Here is a 15,891-nt window from a genome sequence, read left to right as displayed (position 1 = left end):
GTATGGAGTGTCTTGCGTGAGTGAAGTGCTGGGTGCGTGTTTTGAGAAAAATGATATATCTTCATACTGTATCTTAATGTATAGAGGAACTCTTGCCCTTGTATTGCTATATCAATGAAGCATGCCGCTGAAGACAACATGCAGCACACCTCATTAGGGAGGAGAAAGTTAGGAAGACGAGAAAAGATAAGACCCTAAATCGCAACTGAATGTCAAAAATGATGTGGTATTAATGGAGACGTCAGAAAGAAGCGAGATACGACAATATTACAACTTCATTACTAGTTTGTCTCTTGTTTATTCGTAGACATTTCATAAGGTGGGATTATGTTCCCGATACTTCGAGGTCACAAGATCTGAAAGACGTGTTGCAATAAGTCTTGGACTGGACATACTAGGAACTAAAAATACCAGCGTGGTTCCACTTTCTGCGGATAATACAATTTCAGAGTATTCGATGGACATCACACTTTTTTTTAAATGGGCATTGTTTCATGTGCTAGCCCGGTTTTCTATGCGATGTTTTTGTTTCATAAACTCAATATCACATTTTTCAAAGCTCAAATTCTGACGCGTTCTTTCCCCTTCTGGAACTGTGAAGTCTGTGACAGATCAGATAATTTATAAATATCGTGTTTTACGTTATTTAGACAATAAGTAAGCCTTTATTCAATTCGTCAGGATTTATACAATTAGTACAAAAAAAGACTTTATAAAATCTTAAGTCAAGTTTGGTGATATATCATGATATATTTCATGCTACCGAAGCAATTAAGGATACCCATAATCACTTAAGGTTAGCTAATATTTGAAGACTCTAACCTTCTAACCAGAGAGAAAACGAAAGCAGTCCATTGAAACGTATATTTCATCTTCAGATGAGTGTTCCTTGAATAATTGGATATATCATGCAGCTGTCAGGACTTTTTGATTTGCTAAATTCTGTAAGCGCAACTATTTGCGTAGAACATCTGAGGGAGAGGTAAGCTGATAGAGGATATGTTCTGGTCGACTGGTTCGCCCGTTGTCAGTATAATGTGACTGGGTGGAGTGTGTTGCTTCAGTGATATAGCACTATAAAAAGGGCAAAAGTTCCACTATACAAGAAGGCACAACAGAAATATACCGCAGTCTCCCAAACCATACACCACACTTCATATACGTAACACACCGCATACATGCATGGGAGACCGTCCTTACACGACTCTAGCTGTTAAGGTAGCTGGCTCGACCGTTTGAAAGTAATTAACTTTTTTTCATTTATAGATATTTTTAATTGTATGGTCATGCTGTGTCAAAAAATGGACAAAAAAGTGTGTGTCATTGTGCTAGTTTTTTGGCTAGCCTCGTTTGAAAAGTGTTACCTTGACAACGACTTAACCAAACCTTTGCGCAGAAATATAGCACAACTGGACATGTACTTGGTAAATGTAATGCAATAAAATTATATGGAAATATAAGATTTTTTCATTTGTTCTTACTTAAATGTATTTGTATGGATGTCTTGTGACTATTAATAAACATAAAACATAAATCAATGTATTTATTGTTTCCTAGCGTCGATTTAAAAAGTGTCTCCATGGCAACGTTTCCCTCATTTTTCAGTACTGATATATAGCAAAATGAGTTGTCCATTTTAACATGATAAAAATATATGAAGGAATAATTAACTTTTTTCCAAAGATGCTCATTTTGCAGAGGACATCCATATCTTTATAAAAATGATGAGAAAATGGCATGTCATTGTCCAAAGAAAAAAGTTATTGGATGTTAAATCCATAGCAACCGTTTTCCTTAGCAACATTTTTCTAAAATGTATAAATAGGGTTGTTGTGTACATTTGAATGTAACCTAATGTATATTTTTTTCTGATAAAGACATGTTATGCATGTAAAGATGATAAAATATTTGTTTTTCAATGAAAAACTATATTTTGGTTAACTTTTATTAGTAACCAACCGTTGCATAGCAACCAAGCAGTATTCTATACAAAAGTCTTACCTGGATTCAATTTTGCATTCTATTCAAAGTTATTTGATATTTATAACATTTAGACAAAAGTTTTTCTTTGAGACATTCATAAATTTTCATAACTAAAACAATTTTGTGATGAAAAGTACTCTATGAAAGGTTGTGTACCCTAGCAACCACTTTCAAATATTCCCCCTTCACATAACTGAATACTTCATAGCAATACAATTGCATTTTCATACATAGGAATGCTCAAATTTTGTGGTTTCTAAGTTATTTTAGTCAAAGATCTCAATTTTTATATTAAATTATTAGCATCAAGGGGATATATGAATGTAAATTTTATATATATGTAAAACAACCACTGATAACAGGGCTGAGGTCTTTGGTCACATGACTTCCAAGATACCTGTTTGGAGGTCAGTGATTTTTATCAATGTACTATGTCTTCCCTCCATTTCCTAAACCTGGTACATACCTTAATGCCCCTGGCTGCTTAAAGGAAATTAAATAAAATCAAACTTAAAAACCATAAGAATTCCACATAAAAATCTAATAGAAGCAAGTAAATAACAAATATTGTTTATGAATTATTTCCCATACATGTATGTAAGTTTGAATTGAATTCCATTCCAAGATCAGAAAAAAACATGTAATGGCACTCTATGATGACAACAGACAAAGCACAATAGCAAATTGGTATCCAGTCTCTGATGCAACATCATTTTATAGATTATCTTTTATAAAAAATCATCTTTTAAAATTTATTAAAAGTTTGTATCCTTAAATGATGATTAACAACATCAATTCCTGTAATATTTGATTTATTCAAAAATGAAAGAAAGAACAGAACTTGAGCATGCATAATTAATATATATATATAAGATAGATGTTCTGCTCATTGAAAAGTTGAAATTGACATAATCACAAATATGACATAATGAAACTTTTACAATAAATTCAGAAAAAGTTCTGACAAAGGAAAGATTAGCATTAAAACTATCACATTGATATTAAATGTATTATCTATACATATCATAGATTACAGACTAAAAATCCAACATTTAATCATAATGTTTTGTTTCTAATATCCATGAAGAAATCAATCTTTCAACACTGAATGTTGAATGATTACCAGCAACACTCAATCAACTAAGACATCTCTTAATAGTTTTTGTAAACATATTTCCATAATTAGCTGCAGTGAACAAGGCTTGAGTTATGTCCCCTGAAAGCTGCAGATTCAGTTCTCAACATATGCAGACAGGAACAACAGTTCAACTTCTTTTGAAAGCACAGACATAGTGTTCCTTATCACAGTTTGCAGTTGGTGACATGGTCAGTTTATTTACCAATCATGGAGCAGTGTCCTAAAATTCAATCAAGGGACATCATTATACAATAGGTACATGTAACAGGATACTGATGGCTCAAAAACAAGTTAATCTGTCTCAGTAAGCATCCATATGTGCCTTTTATTCCTTTGAGACGCATTCTTATGTCTTGATTCACATGTAAAAGACTTGCAAGATCATGCAAAATGGAATACAAATCACAAGTAGTATGGGGGCATTTTTACAACTTCAACTGTTTTTCAGAAAAGGGAGTGGCGCTTATAGGGGGGAGGGGGGCACTAATTACGTACATATATATATTTACAGATTGCTGCCTTTTGTATAATTTTGACCTAATAGATTGTTTTCAAATATACACACCTCTAACAACATGTGAAAGTGCTCTTGTATTGTCCCTCTTCTGCCAATCTCTCCTCGAATCCTGAATCCTGATAAAATAAAGATGGGTTTGTTACATGACAATTTTATCGATTTAATCATTCTCATAAATTGTACTGGTCTATTATATGAATTATACAAAATCCACATAAAATGGTAAATGGATACACTGTTATTGTACATTTTATCAAAATTTTGAATTCATTGTGACAGGCATTTTTTTATCTAGGATGTACATGAAGAAAATAGATTTCTTTTATAATATTTTATCCCTTCAATCTTGATTGTGGATCAAGATAATTCATTTGAACTGAAGTCCATGACCAGTATGCTACAGATCAATACATAAAATGAAATGTACATTGTAGGTCAAATTAATTATGAACCCATACATGTATCTTTTTATTATGACTTGGTAATGTAGAAAAGTATAAATATATAACAGTAATTGACAATATAACCCACACAGACACATGATTAAACTTGTGTTCACTTATATATAATTCATTCATTCATTTATTTCAAAATTTCATATTGACACAATTCAAATATGTATTATGATATCAACCCATATTCATATGTCAACTTTTGTACACATGCATGTTTACAAAGCTTCCTCAGAAAATCACTTACAACATGGATATTGGATAATTGCTAGCAGATCACAAAATGTCAGCAGCTACATATGTCAACATGTGTCACACCTATAAATTAAAAAACAAGATTATTAATTTAGATAAAAAAACTAAATCAATTTAATATTTTAGAAAAAAAAGTATGTTACATGCTAATAAGCAACATGCACAAGTGCTTGTACATGGTGAATTCTATAATGATGTGATGTATAATGGCATATTACAATTATATGTAATAGAAACAACTAAGTAGTCGGCCCCGAAGTGTAACATCATGATTACCCTTTATGTAGGACTCCTACATGTACAACACTAACAAATACATGTATGTACTGCTATACATAAATGTAACAACATCTAACCTGGATATTAAAGTAGATTAATATGTTGATGTGACTCATGTCATTTTTATCTGTTTATGTCATTTGCAAAGTTTTGTCTCATTATCTTGTCCACATATATCTTAACGTAGGGAAAATTCCCCCTGTCTGGAAGCAGTGCACATATAAATATTAGAGAAGGATCGAAATTAATTAGTCGATTTGGATCTATTTATTCGCTTAATTTGATTACGCTTTAGATAATCAAATATATCTTCACCGGTCCGCTTTTGGTCTTCCTAAATGTCAGTGGATTTGTTGAATTGGTTGCTGAGCGATTTGGCCTTCATCGACACTGTCTGGTGGTCTCACGCGAAGTTATAACAATGCCTCTACTCAGCTATGATAATAAACTACCATCACACTAGTACTGGTCTTGGCTGTCGTAGTGACCGCACCATAACCCGGAAGTACGTATTCATTGAAATATTATTAGAAGGATCATGTAAATGACTTTAAATTAGGTCCAGATAAATTTAAAAAAACGTGATTTATTTATTCGCTTAATTTACCTTAATACTGTAGACGTTAATTAATCAAACAAACAAACAAAGGTAATTAAGGTCTCGAGTTCGTGTGATGATAATTCAACTCGTCTCTTCAACTTAAAAGAATTGTTCAATGCAACCAGTGCTTCTCTTATTTCATTGATGGTTCTCATGAAATTTCCTTCACTTTGTTCAAATTCTGATATCAGAAAATTGATAAATCTCTTGGCTGAAGACAAGTATGAACGTACAGTTCCCGGTTGAAATATGGTCACTGAATTTTTGGACCACCCGCGAAGGTTTCTGGTATTAAAAAAAGAAGGCGACACTTATAACCGGATCGATACTCTCCACAATAGTATAGACTAGGCGACTATGCTATTCGCAGCCCGGCTGATTTTGAGGCGTTCCGGTCCCTTTTAACCAATTACAATTTTTTTATTCATTAACGTCTTCTTAAGAGCCAGGGTCATATGAGGACAGCCTCCCATGTATGTAGTGTGTATGTATTGTGTGATGAGTATTATGTGAGAGACTGCGGTATATCCGTGTTGTGTCTTTCTTGTATAGTGTAATTCTTGCCCTTTTTATAGTGTTAAATCACTGAAGCATGTTGCCGAAGACACAAAGAAATACAACCCATCGATATACCACAGTATAGTGCGTGGTTTGGGAGACTGTGTTACATTCATGTTTTAATGGACGTCTAAATGGATATGGTTTGTAAAATATTCTTTCATTTAAAAGAAAGTAAAAATCACACGAGAAATGAAAAAGCGATCAAACAAACAGACCGATTAATCTTAAGTACATGAAAATAACGTCGAGACTCACGACACGAAAAAGAGTTAGCATATCGCAGATATCGAAGTACTTGTCAACGACATGCTATTTCGAGAGTTCTTTTAGATCCGCGAAGTAAAATTGAATTTAAATACCATTTAAATTTCAATATTTATTGAGAAATAATTGAGTTTGCCGAGATAACCTTTCATGATTTTCTTCAGTTAACGAAATTGTATCTTTAGAAAGTTGTTTAACTATATCCGAGCTGCACCTCGTAAACCTGTACCTGATAACTCCCCAAAGCCAGAGTGTGACAACATGAACTTTGGCGACTGTATGGGCGAGAAATACATTCCTCCTACTGATGTCTTAATAAAAGTTCAAAGTTTTGTAGAACAAAAAACATGCAAAACATGTATTGAAACACATACCAAAAATTCTTCTGCACTAGTTAAGAGCACAACTGTTGCTGGGGTTTTGAGTGCAGTGCGCATTTTAAAAGATTTCTGAATTCTTTAACTTGAAGCATTGCAGTTTAATGACCAGTGTTCTGCCGTCGTTTTAACATTCTCGAATATATTTACTTAATCCCATTTTATATAGCTGCAATATTGTAACTCAAAAGCCACAGATAGATAACAGTGGCGTCTTTAGAAATACAGTTGGTGCCTATTACTGCAAGCGGATTATTGTTTTGAAAACGGCTATTTACACCCCTTTGTATGTATGCTGTTATATGTTCTTTACCTACTAGGTAACGTAGATAAGATACAACTTGCGTAATATATATAAATATGTCAAATGAACATGTACAACAATTATTATTATTTATTAATGATTGTTTTGTTGGTTTTATGAAAAAATGACACATATATATACATCTATGTATAAAATAATTGGAAATATTAAAGGATAGAACATATAACTGCGACAGTGCTTCACTACCCATGAGACCATTTGTTACCCAGCATAGTATGCCGGGTACGTATATTCGTTCTAAATTATTGTGATATGGTAATAAAACTTTCAATCATTAAGTTTACCGGTTAATATATTTTGTCTGTGTTTCTGTGTGTTTCCTCTATTTTAATTCTTTAGTTTTCTTTTGTATTCTATATTGTACATTCTAGCTATCTATTTGAATTATTCTTTAGATATGTAACATCAAAGAAGCATGGAATCACCAATCTTCCGTAGTTAGCTTAGCGCAGCCTAAAATATTTGTATAATAACACACTCAAGTTTTTTGCAAGAATTCCACCTCCATAACTTACATATTTTGCATGTCAATGAATGTCTAGACAACTGTATGATAAAATGATAATTAAGTACCGGAAACATTTCATTTTTTCTGCATTTCAAATGTTAAGAATTATTTTTGGTAGGCATAAATCAAGTCAAATATTTGTTTTTACTTATTAAATACGGTCACTTGGCAATAAGCCTTTTAGTAGGGTATATGTAGTTTGCAGTCGCTGCTGGTATATGAGTTTGGAATTGATTTACGCTAATGCTTACGTCAGCTTTTCGTGGTGTCGCACATATGGCCATAACCAGAGACTTCCTGTGTTGTCATTCCACATCTATCATATTTCATTCGTTTCGACTCTGTTTCGGTGTTTCATTCGTTTCGACTCTGTTTCATGTTTCATTCGTTTCAACTATGTTCCCATGTTTCATTCATTTCGACTCTGTTCCCATGTTTCATCTCTGTTCCCATGTTTCATTCATTTCGACTCTGTTCCCATGTTTCATCTCTGTTCCCATGTTTCATTCATTTCGACTCTGTTCCCATGTTTCATCTCTGTTCCCATGTTTCATTCATTTCGACTCTGTACCCATGTTTCCTTTGGTAGTCCTTGTTTCTTTTTTATGATGTTGTCCTTATCAAAATATTCATATTTAAAGTCTTGTCGCGTTCTTGCTCCTTTTTAAGATTTAAGGAATTGATCCATTGATTGTTAATCATATATCATATTTTAACGTCTTAGGCTATTTGAGGACGAGTTACTCTGTGTGCCGTATGTTACGTGTGGTGCCTTTTTGTGGCCTTTTTTTTTTCCTTTAGAGTTTATGGTCTATTTGTTTCATGCCTCCGGTTAGAAGTGGCCAATACAGAAGACACAATATGAATATACCGACATGCACCACGCAATTTATACACGCAATACACCGCATACATGGACGACCGTCTTTACATGACCCTGGCTGTTAATAGGACGTTAATTAAGTTTTAAATTTTGGCAAGCACACCATTAAGTAGAATTTAAGCACTCTCTTTGGTCCCTGCATGGTTTTGCTCGATCGGTATTGAGGTTACACAGGAAATTATCAATTTGGCAGCGATTATCACCATTATATTTGAAGGGCTAAAAACATTTATGTTGGCCAAGGCACACCATTGTCCATAAAAGTGGTTGTTGTTGCTCCTACCTGGCGCTCAGCATAAAGGGAGTGTGACGACTGGTTTACCCGTATCTGTATAATGTGAACAATTGCGGTTTGCTTGGTTGATATCTTCGACGCATCGATTCGGCTGTATGCCTAAGAAAGGCAGCGTGATAATGGCTTTCGAGAACATACGACAGTCCCCAAAATATACACAATTCTAACATTTCACACATACGAGTGACTGCCCTGCAAGGCATTTGGTGAACAGATTGATAAACCACAATAAAATCAACCATGAAACCACACGATAAAGAAGTAATATGGTATGGAGAATCTTCAAATTATATCCAGAACGATCCAGATCTCTTTATGGCCTCCCAATATACCAGGGGAAAAAATGAAGTGATGTCGATTTGATAAACACTAATTCTGAGTAAGCTTTACGCTGTGGCAGTTTTACACTAATTACATATACTACATTAACGACAAAAAAAGAAGAATGTGTTTTTCATCGTGACGCCAATGTCTGTAAGCTGATGACGCAAGTAAAAAACGACGAGATTACAACTGATGCTATAGTGTGTATTCCTTCTATTTCGCGAGATATTGTCTAAATTGTATAAATTCTTAAAGACTTATGATCATGTATTGGAAACATTTCCGGTCTTTTGATAATAGAAACAAAATTTTAAAATCCATCAGTTGATACACGTGTGTAAAATTGTGTTCGTAAGTGCATGTATCATGATGCTACTAAAATTAGATATTTTTTTTAAAAATATACCGAGTATGCAAAAGGAAAGAAAATGGCACATGCAAATTGTCTTAATTAATACTAGTATTTAATAGTTTACGTTTTGTTCGGGACTATTATTGTTAGTTTTGATTACAAAATTAAAATTATGTTTCAATGAGCAATCGAGATTGTCGATTACAGTATTCACGAAATCGACATGATGTACAGATTTCTAAAAGGACTGTTGGTGTTATATGTTGTATGGAAGGGGGATCGCCCCAATGTGTCTCCCAATCTCGGTCGATGTGGGGGTATAAAAATATACATAAATTGCAACAGATGTGCTTGCGTCATTAAAATTAACAATTGCCTAATAGTATATTAAGTTTCGTAAAAGTCGGTCAGGTTGGTTGCTTAAAAACCCGAGAGTAATAGGGTAGGCGTTGTGTTTCCACAAACAAGAAAAAAAAAACACATTATGGCAGTAACACGTCCGATCATGATTATGTTTCATTGACATGGAGGCATGCATAAAAATATGATGACTACAGTGTAATGATTATAATGGACTTTCTTTTGATTCGATTGCACATTGAGTCAAATACTCTTCTCACATGTGGTCGAATATAAAACATGTACATTATTAACTCCATAACAAGAACCAGCTGACATCATACGTGGTTCATTAGTGGTTTAGGAGCCTACTTAACATGGGCATAGGAAGGCGCATACAAATAGGGGAGAGGGAGGGATACATATTACTTAAGTCATTACACATGCACGTGTAAATTATGTAACCCCAGCGAAGCCGGGTTACTTAAAATTTACACGGGCTCAATTATCATTATACCCTCATAACCTCAACAAATTCAAAATATATTCCTTATATTTACAGTTTTTCGCGCAAATTAATATTATTTATTCTCGCGACAGTTGCATAGTTTTTATTAAAAATACCATATTTTTTTCTCTCTCGTCATCGTCAACTAATTCGATTGAACAGCGGATCGGAATAGAGTCATTCATATGTTCCCACCAAAAGAGAGGTCATGACCCCACGTTGCTACGTCAGCGCCTATTTCCGTAACAATAGAATCGCCGCACGTGTTGTACTATCATTATACACTGATAATGGTAATAGTAGAAAGAATGGTTTTTGAGTCCATGTCAGCGCAAACTGTAAATATATATAAATCATGCGTAGGAATTATATATTCAAAGAAAAGTCAAAATGAGTCGTCAGATTTTGCCGAATGAAAACTAAAAAGTTTGAACAAATGTTATAATAGAAAACTTAAAACGACACTGTTATATTTAGCAGCTCAATATGGACTGATAAACGCAACGGATTAAGCTCATATTGGCTAACGTTTAAGAAGAGGTATCAATATATCAATATGTTGTATATTGTTTTATATCATATTTAAAAACACATTTAGAAATATCTATCACTACGGCACGTCAGTACCACAGATAACTCTATTGTACACATTATTTTGATGACTTGCTTATGTTTTGCCTATATTCTTTTTCCTAAAATAGCCTGGCACCTTACATGGTAAGCTAAGATATATTCAACTACTTCTCCTAAACTACTGAAGGGATTACGATATATCCGCCAGTTTCCTCCAAAACTACTGAAGGGATTACGATATATCCGACTGCTTTTCCTAAACTACTGAAGGGATTACGATATATCCGACTGCTTCTCCTAAACTACTGAAGGGATTACGATATATCCGACTACTCCTCCTAAACTACTGAAGGGATTACGATATATCCGACAGTTTCCTCCAAAACTACTGAAGGGATTACGATATATCCGACTGCTTTTCCTAAACTACTGAAGGGATTACGATATATCCGACTGCTTCTCCTAAACTACTGAAGGGATTACGATATATCCGACTTCTCCTAAACTACTGAAAGGATTAGGATATATCCGATTTCTTCTCCTTAACTACTGGAGGGATTTCGATATAACCGACTACTTCTCCTAAACTACTGAAGGGATTATAATATTTCGGGCTACTCCTCATAAACGTCTGAAGGGATTACGATATTTCCGACTACTTCTCCTAAACCACTAATGGGATCATGATATTTCGGGCTACTCCTCATAAACTACTGAAGGAATTACGATATATCCTACTACTGCTCCTAAACTAATGAAAGGATTACGATATATTCGACTAGTCCTCCTAAACTACTGAAGGGATTACGATACATCCGACTTCTCCTAAACTAATGGAGGGATTACGATATATCCGACTACTTCTCCTAAACTACTGAAGGGATTACGATATATCCGACTTCTCCTAAACTAATGGAGGGATTACGATATATCCGACTACTTCTCCTAAACTCCTAAAGAGATTACGATATATCCGACTACTTCTCTTAAACTACTAGAGGGATTACGATATATTCGACTACTTCTCCTATACTACTGAAGGGATTACGATATATCCGACTAATTCTCATATATGACTACTCCTCCTAAACTACTGAAGGGATTACGATATATCCGACTACTTCTCCTAAACTACTGAAGGGATTACGATATATCCGACTACTTCTCCTAAACTACTGAAGGGATTACGATATATCCGACTACTTCTCCTAAACTACTGAAGGGATTACGATATATCCGACTACTCCTCCTAAACTACTGAAGGGATTACGATATATCCGACTACTTCTCCTAAACTACTGAAGGGATTATGATATATCCGACTAATTCTCCTATATTACTGAAGGGGTTATGATATTTCGGGCTACTACTCATAAACTACTGAAGGGATTACGATATATCCGACTACTTCTCCTAAACTACTGAAGGGATTACGATATATCCGACTACTTCTCCTAAACCACTAATGGGATTATGATATTCCGGGCTACTCCTCATAAACTACTGAAGTGATTACGATATATGCGACTACTTCGCCTAAACTACTTCTCCTAAACTACTGAAGGAATTACGATATATCCTACTACTCCTCCTTAACTACTGGAGGGATTACGATATATCCGACTACTTCTCCTAAACTACTGAAGGGATTACGATATATCCGACTACTTCTCCTAAACTACTGAAGGGATTACGATATATCCGACTACTTCTCCTAAACTACTGGAGGGATTACGATATATCCGACTACTTCTCCTAAACTACTGGAGGGATTACGATATATCCGACTACTCCTCCTAAACTACTAGAGGGATTTCGATGACACTTGGCGGCAATAATCCTTATAGAGTATAGATGAACGTTAGATATATTGGAACAAGATAATCCATTTTTTCAGAGGTATGTCCTTTCTTTACGAATCCGATGTGGGGTTGGTGTGCTAAGTTGGTCTCCTGGGTGACAGTTCTTAGTTAATAAATATTAAACCTATTCCACATGTTTTGTTCAAAATATTTATTTCACTATGCCTTAGTTAAAACTTGAAACACAACCGATTCCGCAATACAGCTGCACGAATGTTTTATTTAATACAAGCCTGCAAATATTAAACGACTTTGCACACTGCGTTTTTGTGGCTTTTATCGGAAGGCGAAGAGGCATTTGATTACCGAGTCACGTGGTTAGAGAAGCTAAAAGACGACGGGGGTCAAAATCTGGGTCGCCTCCATCTGGCCTGCATCCGTCTGCACATTGGCAATAACTTCTCATCATCCTGCAACTTCCCAGACACAGACTTGTGTCTTTATAGCTATATTACCTAACTTTATGCCATTTAGATAATACTTTAATTCCTAAGATAATACCAGTGATGATAAGTCGTTTAGATAATAAAACGACTTATAATGTAGTATTATAAGTCTGCAAGATTTTAACAGTTTTAACAATATTTGCAGATAAGGAAAATAACATGAACCAGAAGAATTAAGCATTATCATAGCCAATCACAGCTGTTATATATACAATGTTTGTCATTTTTGGCTAAGAAGAATTCTGTTTTAAAAGCTGTTTCACAAATGTTAAATTCCTAAACTGTTTTTGTATTTATGTTTTCTTTTTGAATAAGACATGATAATGGAGTATTTCATTTCTTTCATGAATAATGGTATTTTGTTTCATTAATTATTAGGGTATTCGACGCACTAAAACTATTTTTGAACGGATACCCAATACTCGGCCAGAACGGCCTTCTACTTAGTAGAAGGGAACGAACAAAGTTTTCTCTCTCTTCTTGTTGACATACATATGCTGCATGATTTTATGAGGTGATTTAAACATATAAACCAAAGTCTACAGGGTGTTGTAAGCTGGAACAAGGGAGAAACTATATATCAGACAATTCGGGTTCGAACCCCGGATCCCCGAACACTAATCGGATATCGATTATCAACCCAGCCCAGTCGCGTTACATTGCAAAAGATATCAAGATGATTATTTGTTTCTGTAGTGTCAATCTTATTAATAATTTGGTAATTTGCTGACCAATTAATAGTTTGATTAATTAGTTAGTTATTAGTAGCTTACCAAAATAATATGTTTGTTTAGTTTTACGTCCTATTAACAGCCAGGGTCATGTAAGGACGTGCCAGGTTTGTTGATGGAGGAAAGCCGGAGTACCCGGAGAAAAACCACCGGTCAGCGGTCAGTACCTGGCAACTGCCCCACATGGGATTCGAACACGCATCCCAGAGGTGGAGGGCTTGTGGTAATATGTCGGGACATCTTAACCACTCGGCCACCGCGGCCCCTAAATAATATAAGGCTTATATCCCCTTATATACTGAACGCCGATGGAAACGCAACACTGTTATAATATGCAAAATTTAATATCGTTTTCCAAACTAAACGTCGTTTTCAAAATCTGAATGTGGAAAACAGTTTCCTATCCACAAGGACTGTACACGTGTAATGGGTAGACCAAGTGCGCATTGATACCGAGTGCACGTGCAGATAGGTACTTTTTCAACAATCGACCGCTTCACGGCCCGAGAGCAAGTTCAGCCATGCGAATCATTATTGTATACATAGGTTAGGTGCTCAAAGTTTTACATTATAAAATTATTTGATATGAAAAAAACAATTAACTGAAAAATATTAAAAAGTGTTGCGTTTTCATCGGCGCTCAGTATATTTCGGGTATTGTGAGAAGCTGTGCTTCAAAAACATTGTGATCTATGAATGGTATTTTTCAATGTTACTCTTGCCTTTTTAGGTCACCTGAAATTCTGGAACTGGTAGAATCAAATACTCTGCATAGATGGAAAAGTCTTACAGTCCTTTACAAAAATTGTGAATAATGTGACCCTATTTTTCATAGGAAATTAGTCAAACTGGGTTAGAATTATTAGCCTTTTAACATCATATCCATATTGGTCCTGGCCGACCACCAGGGGCCAGAGGGGTGAGGCCAAAAGGGGTCAAAATGGATAACATTTCAAAAATCTTTCTTCTGAATTCACAGATTTGATGGAACCAAATAATCTTCATAGATTAAAAAGTCAAATTTATAAAATCACTGACTGACTTCAAGGGCCTGATGGGCAAATATATAGTGTTTATATGCATGTCTTTGTTTCATTCTGTATCTGAACTCAAGTGACCGTTAAGGCCCATGGGCCTCTTGTTTAAAATGCTTTCGCACTGAATCGCAATGCCTTCATTTAGCAGCACAAACCACAAAGCTAAATGTAGTCGCTTGTGGAAAATGAGTTGTCATGATCACGATACTGGAACATCAACATTTCAAACCTTCTAATGTGCTTTATAACAGTGGCGAACGGCCAGGTCAACAGCAAAGTAAGCGAGGTGATTTCAGGAAATCAGCAATGATAGCTTGCTTGGTTGGTTGGGTTGACCATCTTATTAACAGCTAAGGTCAATTAAAAACGACCTTCCCTATGTGTTGTGTTCAGTTTATAGTTTTAAAGGGAAAGTTAAATTTCCCTTAATTATGAGTAACAGCAAGCACCACTTCCATAAACCAAGGCCCTTACCAAAAGGATAGAACCCAAAGCAATCCAAAAAGGGCGAACGCAAACCTTAAGGTCAAAAGTCAAATCAATTTAGGGAAGGTTTTAAGTATGAAGTTGTGATGTTTTCTTCAGAAATTAAGACGCTTGAAATCCAAGACGTAAAGACATTCATAAAGAAATGTAATGATGATGTGCCACCCAAATACTGCTAACGTTTTTGTTAGTATAGGCGTATATATATATATATTTTTTTTACATCTATCCTTTTTTTAAAATAAAGTTAGAATCCAAAAACCAACATCATTGGAGCTGAGAAACTCGTTTCGTAATAGCAGTGTAAATATGTTTGAATATAATCCTTTCAAGACCTTAAGTTTAAAGGTAAGTCGAGAAAATCATTTCAAGGGATTTAGGTTTAAAGTTAAATCTTTTTAAATCTAAATACAGAAACAGTTCATAATTACTTTGGCTCGGTTATATGGAAATTGAGATATTGGTTAAGGCTTAATATGTCTTAAGATAAGACATCAACTGCCGTTTGGTTAATTGACTGTATTATAATTTTGGTCAAAATTTCAGTTTAGAATGCTTTATTATGTTTACGTCCTATTAACAGTGTGATGAAAGACAAAAGTCTTAAATTACCTAAGAATGAGCGCCGATGTTTATAAATGCAGGTTAAAAGAAAGATTAAATTTTAATCTGTACCTCGAAATCCGTGTGGTTTTATTTTCATTTTAACCTCGCGTAATTAAAACTATTTTAAATTGGATTGAATCCAAAATGTTGCATTCTTCCCGACTGAAACACACTGAGAGATAATCAGAA

The 15,891-nt window shown here is 34.8% G+C and overlaps 1 protein-coding gene and 1 long non-coding RNA gene across 2 annotated transcripts in view; both read right to left on the bottom strand.

Annotated features, from left to right (window-relative positions):
• Positions 1-1,517: 1,517 nt before the first annotated feature.
• On the bottom strand, positions 1,518-4,468 carry LOC138314331 (uncharacterized). Its single transcript, XR_011207358.1, has 3 exons — positions 4,338-4,468; positions 3,687-3,754; positions 1,518-3,341 (listed from the first exon to the last, which is right to left on the bottom strand). It is a non-coding gene; the product is annotated as an uncharacterized lncRNA (long non-coding RNA).
• Positions 4,469-13,608: 9,140 nt separating this feature from the next.
• Positions 13,609-15,891, bottom strand: part of LOC138314329 (ubiquitin carboxyl-terminal hydrolase MINDY-3-like) — a 350,037-nt gene continuing 347,754 nt past the window's right edge. The window contains exon 13 of the mRNA XM_069254611.1: positions 13,609-13,838. The gene's annotated coding sequence lies outside the window, so the exon portion shown is untranslated. The remainder of the gene's footprint in view (positions 13,839-15,891) is intronic.

Source organism: Argopecten irradians, chromosome 2 (genome assembly GCF_041381155.1).
Source record: "Argopecten irradians isolate NY chromosome 2, Ai_NY, whole genome shotgun sequence".
NCBI lineage: Eukaryota > Metazoa > Mollusca > Bivalvia > Pectinida > Pectinidae > Argopecten > Argopecten irradians.
Note: the sequence above shows the minus strand (reverse complement) of the source record. Positions and strands in the feature narration are given on the sequence as shown.